Source organism: Chinchilla lanigera, unplaced genomic scaffold (genome assembly GCF_000276665.1).
Source record: "Chinchilla lanigera isolate Chin_1 unplaced genomic scaffold, ChiLan1.0 scaffold00049, whole genome shotgun sequence".
Classification (NCBI taxonomy): Eukaryota; Metazoa; Chordata; class Mammalia; order Rodentia; family Chinchillidae; genus Chinchilla; species Chinchilla lanigera.
This window is the reverse complement of record NW_004955450.1, coordinates 7,500,828-7,512,347: the sequence shown is the minus strand read 5'-3', so window position 1 is coordinate 7,512,347 and position 11,520 is coordinate 7,500,828. Positions and strand designations below refer to the sequence as shown.

At 43.0% G+C, this 11,520-nt stretch overlaps 1 pseudogene; it reads left to right on the top strand.

Moving 5' to 3' along the window:
- The first annotated feature begins 9,865 nt into the window (after positions 1 to 9,865).
- LOC102019873 lies at positions 9,866 to 11,082 on the top strand (annotated as a pseudogene).
- Positions 11,083 to 11,520: the final 438 nt, after the last annotated feature.

Below are 11,520 nucleotides of genomic sequence, written 5' to 3'. Positions count from 1 at the left end.
TTTTTTTTGTTTTTCTCCGGTACCGGGAACCGAACTCACGACCTTACGCTTGCCAGGCAGGCGCTTTGCCGCTGAGCTAAATCCCCAGCCCCGATTTCATATCTTTAAAAGCTAATTTTCCCCGTTTTGATTTATAAGTTCAGTTAAAGCTGGATCCAACTGCCTCTCTTGAAGAAATTAACAAGATTTGTTTTTCAAAGGATTTTTAATAACCAAAACAATATTGAAAAAGAACGAAGTGTTAGGATTTACACTACCTCATTTCAAAATTTACTGTACATTTACAGTAAACACAACAGTTGGTGTTGATATAATGATAGATATGGAGGTCAAGGGAACTTAATGAAGAATCTGGCAAGAGGATAGCATATAGAAATAACTGAGTTTTGACAAAGGTGCCAAGGTAATTAGTTTAATGGTGAAATGGACACTCTTCAACACACGGTGCTGGAACAAGTGAACATCCAAATGGGAGGAACGGACTGCTGTGCCCACCCCCAGCTCCAGGCAGTGGCTTGGAAGTTGTCCCCAGAGGGAAAGGAAGACATAACAACAGGGCCTGTGTTGCTCTCCCCGAGAGAACTGATTTTATTGGAGGTGGAACTTGAAGAAGTTCATTGAAGAATTATGGAACACAATTCGGATTTAGTGGTGAGAGATTAAGAGGTGGCTAACCTGTAGACCACCTAGAAATTTAACAGAGAGAATCAGGGCAAGGGACAGCTGAGCAGAGCCCCCATAAGGTAGGAGTAAACCTGAAGCCTGGCAGCACCTGGCCACTGCAAAAGGACCCAGATTTAACCGGATCAGACAATATAGCCATTTATGCCCTAGGGTAATGTCAAAAACAACAGAGAAACCTGTGGCATTAAATCAAACTAAATTTGGACCAAGAAAACATCCGTACATTCTAGGCCTTGTGTAACAAACTGCAGCCTAATCCAACACATAAACTGAAAACCTAGCTTAAGAATTTGCCTAACCATTGTTGAGTCTCAGCCAGTCACAGCAGCCAAGCTTCAGGCAATCACAGGTGGCCAACTATTCAAATCAGGTTCAAATAAGGTGAATGCCAAACTTTAGCCAATAGATCTGTCTCTATATATCACTTCCGTTTTTTGGATGTCACTTCCTTTTTATGTCCACAGATGTTATTCAGGCATATCATCTTTCTAAACCTGTCCAGAGTCTGAAGGCCACCTAGTTTCACAAATCATTCTTTGCCTAATTGAATCCTATTAAGTTGACTTTGTCTAAAGTCTTTCTTTGAACAGAGATGATAACAGTGACACAGTGCCTTTCTCCATATTATGTATCTCCGGACTTCAGGAAGTGATGTGATACAGGAATTACATATTCATGTAAAGATGCAATCACTTTTGTTTAATTTTTGAAAAATTTTCCTGACACTGGGTATTGAACCCAGGCCTTCTTGAATTCTGGGCAAGCCTTCTGCCACCAAGCTATGCCCCCATCCCTTTTTATTTATTTTTAAGTTTTGAGACAGGGTCTTGCTAAATGGCCTAGAACTTTGGATCCTCCTGCTCTATCTTCCTGAGTAGCTAGGGTTACAGGCATGCACCACTGTGCCCAGTTTCAATCCTAGCTTTTATACTTTTCTGTAATATAGGAGAGAAAAACAAGAGAGACTATAAAGATAACTCTGTGACTGAGGAACAAACAGGTCAGAGGGTTGCCTGCCTTTGAAGAGGAACAAGCTGAAAAAACCACCTGGCTGGGTTAGAAGTTGGTCTGCTGTGGTCTCTATGAGCCACTGAAGTGGGGGGGCTGGGGATTTAGCTCCGCGGCAAAGCGCCTGCCTGGCAAGCGCAAGGTCGTGAGTTCGGTTCCTGGTACCAGAGAAAAACCAAAAACCAAAAAAAAAAAAAAAAGAGCCACTGAAGTGAGACCATAGAGCAACAATGAAGAACTATTGTTCTGAGAGGACTTCCAAATAACCCTAGGTGACAAGGATAGATCCTAATAGGGAAATTGTGGGTTCCCAAGAGCCAATGAGATGCTGGACCTCAGGAAGTGACGTATACCGGAAATTACATATACACGTCAAGATGCAATCCAGGAAGTGATGTTTTCATTCCTGTCTTTTTGAGATAGCGTCTGGCTATGCAGTTCAGGTTGGCCTTGAACTTACTTTGTAGCATAGGCTGGTCTCAAACTCGCAATGATCCTCTTGCCTCAGCCTCCCGAGTGCTGGGATTACAGATGTGCATCACCATTCCCAGCTCATTTCTGTTTACTTAAAAGAATCAGATGCAGAGCTCTTTGTGGAAACTATGGGAGATCTTCGAGGGAGATGCATAATTTTGCAGAGCTGCAGGGGCCTTGGAGGAAGGAGGAGGAAGGGTGGGGTGTGCCCAGAACCACTGAGGAGGACTTGAAGGGGCATTCCATCAACAAATGTCTTGAGATGACACAGGGCCAGGAAGCAAGATTCTTCCAAAATCCTTATTTGAGTACTCTGGGAGTGAGAGGCAGGAGGATGCCAAGTTTGAACCCAATCTGGGCAACTAATTTGATTTTGAGAATGCCTGTCTCAAAATAAAAAAAATTAAAGCACTAGAGATGTGGCTCAGTGCAAAGGCCCTGGATTCAATCCCCAGTACTGCAAAAACAAACAAGCAAAAAAACAACCAAAACCATATTTGCTCTCCATCATGAAACAAGAACAGCTGTACCAGGTGTGGTGGTATATGACTGTAATCCCAGCACTTGGGAGGCTGAGGCAGGAGTACCACAGTGAGTTCAAAGCCAGTCTGGGCTACATAGTGATACCATGTCTCAAAAAAAGAAGAAAGGGAAAGAAGAAGGAGAAGAAGAAGAGAAGCAGGAGAAGGAGGAGAAGGAGGAGGAGGATCAGCTGAAAAGAATAGACATCTTGAAGAGTTCTGTGAAAGGGAAGAAAGCATAGACACTGTTTTGGTTAAGGAAGATGAAAGGCAAAGGGACAGGAGGTATACACATCACAAGACCAATAGCCAATATCAGATTCCACAATGAGAAAGAGCCCTGCCTGGAAAGACCCCAAAGAAGGCAACAGGTCCTGTCACTTTTGCTGTAAAGCTCTATTATAACTTACAGCTCAGGACTCCAACCATGACTCGGAGATTGCAGATTCCTCTGGCTTCTGGACTAAAAGGGAGTTTGCCAGTTCAGGAACCATGTGGGATCCAAAAAAGCTCTCCCTGTGATCCACAGGACTTCAGAGAAGAATAATGAACGAGAAGGTAACAGGAAAACAAAACAAGGTCTGCAAGACACACATGCTCACTCTCTCTCTCACACACACATAATCACATTTTAAGATAAATAGGAAAGAAGGAGGCAGAACCAATAATCTTTTCCCTAAAAGGATTTCCAAATGGCCTACACTTTAGAAAACTCTCAGTAGAAGTTGGGAAAAAATGGCAAGACGGAGGAAGTTGAGTTGAAAAGCTCAAAAGGGATGAAAAGGACCATAAAACTCGGCTTGGGAAATGAGGATGTTCATATGGGAAGTTTATTCAGAATCTGAAATCCGGAGATACAGTTTCACCTTAGAGCAGGTGTATTGAAAGATGCTTCCTGCTGACCACTGTGGTAACACAAAACCTTTTCACTGGACCATGACATTTTGGACCTGCTCAGTTTTCCTGGTAGAGAACTGATTCCTTAACACGTCCTTCTGAATGATTTCAAATAACTCTTTCCAAAGATCCAGCTCTCACTTTTCACTGATTCTCCTCCCTCCTTGAGAGCAGGTCTCCATTCCCGAGAAGCAGTGGAATCCTTACCCACGGATGCCCAGTAGGTGGGGTGGGGTTCACCTTGGGTCGCAGGTTGCCTTTCTTGGAGGAGGACTGTGTTGTCCCTCTTGAGCCACTATACTTGGTATTTCTGACACCATCTGAGGGCCAGATGGCGTTCATGTTGAAACTGAATTCCCAACGCAACAGTATTAAGAGGTGTGGCTTTGGGGAGATGATTAAGTCATGAGGAATCTGCCCTCATAGACGGGACAGCACCCTTTTAAAAAAGCTAGGTCTGGGCGTGATGGCACATGCCTGTAATCCTAGCACTGGAAAGGCTGAGGCAGGAGGATTGCTGTGAGTCTGAAGCCAATTTGGATTCCATAATGAGTTCAAGGTCAGTGTGAACTCCACAGTAAGTATTGTTATTGTTATTGTTACTGTTCTTGTCTCAAAAAAATGGAGAGGGTGCCAGAGGTGGAAGGGAGTGTGCTCTTGCCCTTCTGCCTTCTGCCGTGTAAAGACAGAGTAACAAGGTGCTATTTCTGATGAAGAAGACACCAAATTACAGCCAGAACTATACCAATATGAAATTTATCTTTTTTTTAACAAAATGACCCAGCCTGTGATATTTTGTTACAGCAGCGTAAATGAACTAAGTATTTAGATGGACACTGTAGTCAGAAGACAAGAATCGAAGGTGAAGAACTTAGACATCAAGAAAATAACACCTGAACATGCTAAAAAAAAAAAAAAAAAAAACAAAACACCCCGAAACTATCTGTTAACAACTTAAAGAAGATTTGTTCTTGATAATTTTGTAGGTGACCATGCTGAATAATTTTCCAAGCAATACAGTAGTATGGGTCAGGGGTGTTTATCTCTTAATCTAGGTTGGTTCTTTTTTTTTTTTTCAATTCACAATATTTCTTGTTTGTTTTGTTTTGTTTGCAGTATTGATGTTTGTACACAGTGCCTTTTCACTGAGCTGTATCCCCAGCCCTTTAAATATATTTTTTTTAAATTTTGAGACAGGGTCAGAGTCTCTAAGTCACTAAGTTTCCTTGCTGGGCTAGGAACTTTGGATCTTCCTGCCTCAGCCTCCTAGGGTGCTGGTATTACAAGTGTGCACTGCCATGCCTGGCTTGCCTAATTGATTCTTGATGTTTCTGATGACATTGGTACGGAGGTGAAGTCAAAGTTTAGGAGTTAGAAATTAGGGGCTGGGAAGATAGCTCAGTGGCAGAGTGCTTCCCTGGCAAGAGCAAGGTCCTGAGTTTGATTGCCCATATAGCAAAAAAAAGAAAAAAGAAAAGAAAAGAAAAAGAAAAAAAAAAGAAGGAGGAGATAGGAATTAAACACTCATTGATTTCTGCCTCTTAATAGTAGCAAGTTTACTGTTATTATGTCATCTACTTAAAGATGCAGGTAATTTGGAAGTATACAGTGTAGGCTCCTTTCTTCTCCTCTGATACCCACGTGTCATTGTTGTGAATCCTTCATTGTTTCCTCTGCCAGCCAGACCATCCGTCTTTGGGGTCGATATGCCACACACACTCGTGTTTCGGGATGAACTCACGCTGTTCAAGCTGCCCTTCAGCCTCCTTTTTCTTTACATTACGTCCCCAACTTATGAACAAGTTCAATTCCTGGAGAAAGTTTGTAAATTGGATTCATTCATAAGTCTGACAGCCCGGCGTGGTGGCGCATGCCTGTAATCCCAGCACTCGGGAGGCTGAGACAGGAGGGTTGTTGCGAGTTTGAGACCAGCCTGGGCTACAAAATGAGCTGAAGGCCAGCCTGAACTGCATAGTGAGACCCTGTCTCAAAAAGACAAAAAGCAAACAGAGAAACACATCAGTCTGACAAAGGGAGTCTGGTACACTTTTGACACAAATATATAATGTAAAGCATTAAAAAAAAAACCCAAACCACCACATCACTGCTTGTCCTCTTGCTTCGGGACATCCTGGGCTCTGATTGAACACTGTACTGCCGTACCCTAGCACACTGTACAGTAAGCATGCAACAGCACACCTGTGACTGTGTCCGGCAGACGTGTGAGCTGATTCCATGATTTGTTCACATGTTCATGATGCGAGGTCCGTTTGTATCTGTGAAAGTTTGCAATGTGAATGTCAGAGACTTACTGTAGTTTACAGTGCCTGGGACTGAGCAGAAGGCCTCATATGTGCTAGGCAAGTGCTGTACCATTGAGTTCCATCCCCAGCCGCCCCCCTTTTAAAATTTATTTTGACGAGACAATACAATTTATTTCATTCTTTGTCTTGGTTGCATTGTTTTCTGCAGCACGAGTTTAAAATAGTATTAACTAACTCATTTCGGTTTTCTGTTTATTTGTTTGGTTTTGCTGTTTTTGAGATAGGGTCTCACTGTGTAGCCTCAAACTCACAGCGATCCTCCTGCTGCAGCCTCCTGAGTGCTGGGGTTGCAGGAGCGTGCCACCACGCCTGGCATCACTTTGGAACATTTAGGCTTCTAAAATTTTTTGTATAATCTTTCAAAATAATATATTTGTATGCTTAAGAGCACAAACTTGTGCCAAGCTGCTGGGTCCCATTCTGCATTTGTGCTTACTAGCTTTACCCTCTCTGTATTTCAAGTTTCCATAGCTGTGACATTGGCAAATTAGCTCCTGCCTTGTGCAGTAGTGGCTGGAGGATAAGACAGGTTCAGGTCTGCAAAGCTACAGATAATATGTCCCCAGCATCACACCTGTTGTTATTATCTATGTCTTTGCAGCTGGTGCCAGTGTTTTGTTTTGTTTTGTTTTGTTTTTTTGGTTTTGGTTTTTCTCCGGTACTGGGGACCGAACTCACGACCTTGCGCTTGCCAGGCAGGCGCTTTTGCCGCTGAGCTAAATCCCCAGCCCCTGGTGCCAGTGTTTTGTAAGACAGCTCTTTAGAAGCAGAATTAGAAAGCTAGGCATGGTGTCACATGCCTGTAATCCCAGTACTTGGAAGGCAGAGGCAGGAGGATCCCTGTGAGTTTGAAGCCAGCCTGGGCTACATAGTGAGTTCAAGACCAGCCTGAACTACATAGCAAAACCTTGTCTCAAAAAGACAAAAAATAAAGACCAAAAATTCGAAGTAGGAAGATGGAGCCAAAATACCTTTTAGAAAGCCTGACCAACTCACATGTCCTCCAGCAGTGTATGAAAACGTTTTGCCCTCCATACCCAGGTGGCGGGACCTGTGACATGTCCCTCCTCTCTCACTGGCTGACCCAGCCTCTGCTGCCTTAGTTTGAAGCAGTCCTACCATTGAAAACTTGAACTTAAGACACCTGAAAAAGTTTCAAATCCGTACATTCTTCAACCAAGCAATGCCAGTTCTGGGCGTTGATCCTGCACACATCCTGGCAGCCTTGCAAAGTGACAGGCCTACAGGGTTATTCATTGCAGCGTCGCTTGTAACAGTGACAGGCAGGAAACTAATAGGAGACTGGTTAAATAATTCATGGCTCATGCACACAATGGATCACTATATAGCCATTTAAAATACAGGGAGAGAGCGCTCTTTGTACCAGCATAGAACAATATCCAAGATGTATTTTTAAGTGAAAATAAGGGTGGAATAGCAAAGACTTATAGCCCACATTTCACCAATTCCAAGATGTGCCTTCCTTTACTTTGTAGCATATTTGAAATGAGGATGCATTACAGTCTAAGGCACATCATAATTTAACTGGAAGGGTTTTTCTTTCTTAGTATATAAAATGATGATGTACTTTTACAATGCATGGCATCCTGGATTTGATGAAATACAGTAGTATTCACTGTGTGAGGGTGAGGCATGGCCTGATGTGATACGTATGTGTTATAAATGTGTGTTTTCATTTCAATCTCACAGCGACCCCTTAGCATAGGTACTGTCATTATTGCCATTTTACAAGGAAGGAAGGGAGATTTGAGCTTGGTGGTCGTACTCCACAGTCCAGTGTCCTAGGCTCTGAGACCACACCTTCCTGTCATACCCGTGCAGTCCATAGAGGACTCAGTGTAAGCCAGGTGCTGCTTACATGCTTTGTACATATTACTGCAATTAATGCTCAGATAACAAGGTGAGACAGATGCTATTATTATCCTCTCTGTACATAAGGAAACTAAGGCACCGAGAGGTTAGGGAACTGGTATAAAGACACACAGGTATGAGTGGCAGGACTGGGGTTGGAATATTGCCATTTTGGCTTCAGAGTCCCTGCTGTGAATGGCCTTTTCACAGCTTTTGTGGAAAAAAAAAAAAGGAGAGTGTCTTGGCTACTTTTGTTGCTGAGACAAAATACCTGACACCCAGAACTAAGGAAGGAAAGGTTTATTTAGCTCACAGTTTGTGGGGATTTCAGGCCATACTCGGCTGGCTCCAAGGCAGGTGGCAAATAGCAAAGGGCAAAAGTTCATGAAGGTGGAAGATAGCAAAAGCAACAAGAGCAAAAAGGAGGAGCTGCAGGAAGAGTTAGACTCTTTCCCTCCCTTACATTGTATGCAAACTACCAGCCCCAGGGCAGATGTAGCACTCACACCCATAATCCCAGCATTAAACTATGGATCAGTCATAAACTCTAGAAGCCTGCCTCATGACTACATGAGGTTTTGCGGGGACATTCAGACAAACCATAACAGAGAGTAACTTAGAATGATCTGTTCACATCTGTAGACTGGAGCCTCAGAAAAAAGAAGGTAAGTGTATTACTTGCAGGGTAGGCTGAGGGGGCAAGTGAAACGTTTTATTGTACACCTTTTTATGTTCTTTACTTTTTGGCCTGTGTGAATGTAGTTCCTATTTAAAACAAAGTAATAATTTTGATTTTGCTTTAAATGCATATACCCATGGTGTGAGAGAAGTGGCCCTACATGGCCCCTGTACCCATTCTATAATATTGTAATATTTACCTTTTAAGCCTCAGAAATATGTTTGTTGCTTTTAAGTAGCAAAGGACAAGGAATGAAAATTTACATTAATCCTGACCTCCCAGGATGCCATGCCTGATTTGGAGGCCTGGGCCCATCGTGGGGCTTTAATGTGGCTCTGCCAGACCACACCCATAACCTTGTGTGACCACCAAGGACAGGAGTCCGCATGCTACTGCACTCCTGGGGTCCTCAGGCCACACAGTGAGGGCAGCCGCAGGGACTAAGACAGAGTCTTGCTATGTAGTTCAGGCTGGTCTTGAACTCACTATGTAGCCCAGGCTGGCCTCGAAGTAGTGACCTTCCTGCCTCAGCTGACCAAGAGCTGGGATTGCAGTTGAGTGCCATCACACCTTTCTAAAATATCTAGATTTTAATTTAGCCTTTAATAAATAAAAATAAAATTAAAATCATCCTATTTATGCTAACAGGAGGTAATTCCAAAATTCATAAAGCTATTAATTCAGAGCACACGAGTAATGGTCCACATATCTAAAATGACCCAATAAACATTTCACTCAGTTGTATGGCATATCTCTGTGGGAATCTCATTTGGGAATGAGGTTGAAATTCTGCAAGATTTTCTGGCAGTGTGAGGCCTGGGACACCTCACAAAGAGGCCACAAAGAATTGTTCTAACAGAATAAGAGTTTGGAGATCGCTGATCATAGCTCTGCTCCTTGGCAAAAGTTCTGTAGAGACTCAGATAAATCACCTTGAATAATGCATATCAGTTCCTCTCTCTCTTCCTCTCTCTCTCTCTCTCTCTCTCTCTCTCTCTCTCTCTCTCTCTCCTGTTTTTGTAGTCCTGGGGATTGAATTCAGTCCTTCCTCACTGGTCTATATCCCTCCACTTTTTAAATTTTTATTTTAAGATAAATTCTCGTTAAGTTGTCTAGGCAGAGCTCAAACTTGTGATCTTCCTGCCTCAGCCTCCCAGAATGCTGGGATCATAGCCTTGTGCCACTGTACCCAGGTACTAGGATCTATTTCTATGTTTTTATTAGTTTGTTTTCCTATATGACAGCAACAGAAAGAATAAAATAGGCGAATTTAGCAATGCTACTTGGTCTTCGCACTTTTAGATTATTTTCATTATGGATAACTAAGAGTTTACTACAGCTTAAATGGTTTTTAAACTAGAATTCTCTTTTTCTTCTGCTCCCTCACAAGTGCCTCTGCACCAACCATGGCCACCTTCCTGGAGCTCAGCACCAAAGCCAAGATGCCCATTATGGGCCTGGTATTTGGAAGCTTACCCCAGGCAAAGTCAAAGAAGCCGTGAAAGCGGCCATCCATGCAGGGTATCACCACATCTACTGTGCCTACACCTATCAGAACGAGAATGAGGTGGGAGAAGCCATCCAAGGGAAGATTCAGGAGAAGCTCATGAGGCAGGAGGACCTCTTCACTGTTAGCAAGTTGTGGTCCACGTTCTTTGAGAGAAGCCTGGTGAAGGAGGCCTGCCAGAAGACCCTGCAGGACCTGAAACTGGACTACCTGGACATCTACCTCATTCCCTTTCCACAGGGACTTCAGGCTGGGAAGGAACTCATCCTCAGAGATGATAAAGGCAATATCCTCTCTAGTACAGTAACATTCCTGGATGCACAGGAGGTCATGGAGGAGCTGGTCGATGAGGGGTTGGTAAAAGCCCTTGGTGTCTCCAACTTCAACCACTTCCAGATTGAGAAGCTCTTGAACAAGCCTGGTCTGAAATATAAACCAGGTGGAGTGTCACCCATACCTCACCCAGGAGAAACTGATCCAGTACTGCCACTCCAAGGGCATCACCGTCACTGCCTACAGCCCCCTGGGCTCTCCTGGTAGACCTTGGGCCAAGCCAGAGGACCCTTCACTACCAGAGGATGCCAAGATTAAGGAGATTGCGGCAAAGCACACACACAAAAAAACAAAACAAAACCCACACAGCCCAGGTTCTGATCCGGTTCCATATCCAGGGGAATGTGGCAGTGATCCCCAAGTCTATGACATCAAGTCACATCATTGAGAACTTTCAGGTCTTTGACTTCAAATTGAGTGATGAGATGGTAGCCATCCTCAGCTTCAACAGAAACTGGAGGTTCTATATTATACCTGGCGTGGCACATTTGGAGGAGTATCCTTTTGATGCTGAATACTAAAGCTGAATGAAGTGATTAGATAACCAGAAGGATATTGTCTCCTCACTGTGTGGAACTCACTCCCTGCGAGACCTATTGCAGCCAAGCTTTTCAGAACCCATGTTGTACCTGAGCTCACTGCAGACAGACTGTAGGCAGTGCTGTATTGGGAGAGCCTGTGTTCCATCAGGAGCAGACATCATTGCAAAGCATGACTCATGACAATTTTTCACTTATTTGATCTGTCCAGATGTTTGTTAAATGCCAGGAACTCTGCTAACATTGAGGATACAATAATAAAACTAATAAAAATTAAAAATAGAAAAGATAAACTAGAATTCTCATCATCTAATTTCAATTTTAAGGAAACTCTAGTAGGAGTGGCTATATCAACATCAGATAAAGTAGATTTTTGGGTAAAGATTGTTACCAGGGACAAGTACATAATGACAATGGGCCTATCTGACAAGAAAGCACATAAATATGTATGCACCCAATAACAAAGCTGCAAAATATGTAAAGCAAAAAGTAATAGAACCAGAAGGAGAAACAGACAAATCCACAATAACAGTTGAAAACTCTTACCAGTTGATATACTAACTACAAATTCAATGAAGAATTCAAAGAAGAATTCAAAACTACCTTCAGGACCTCACTGACATTTTTAGAACACTTCCTCCACCAACAGAAGCATATATGCTCTTTTTAAGCACTCAATGAA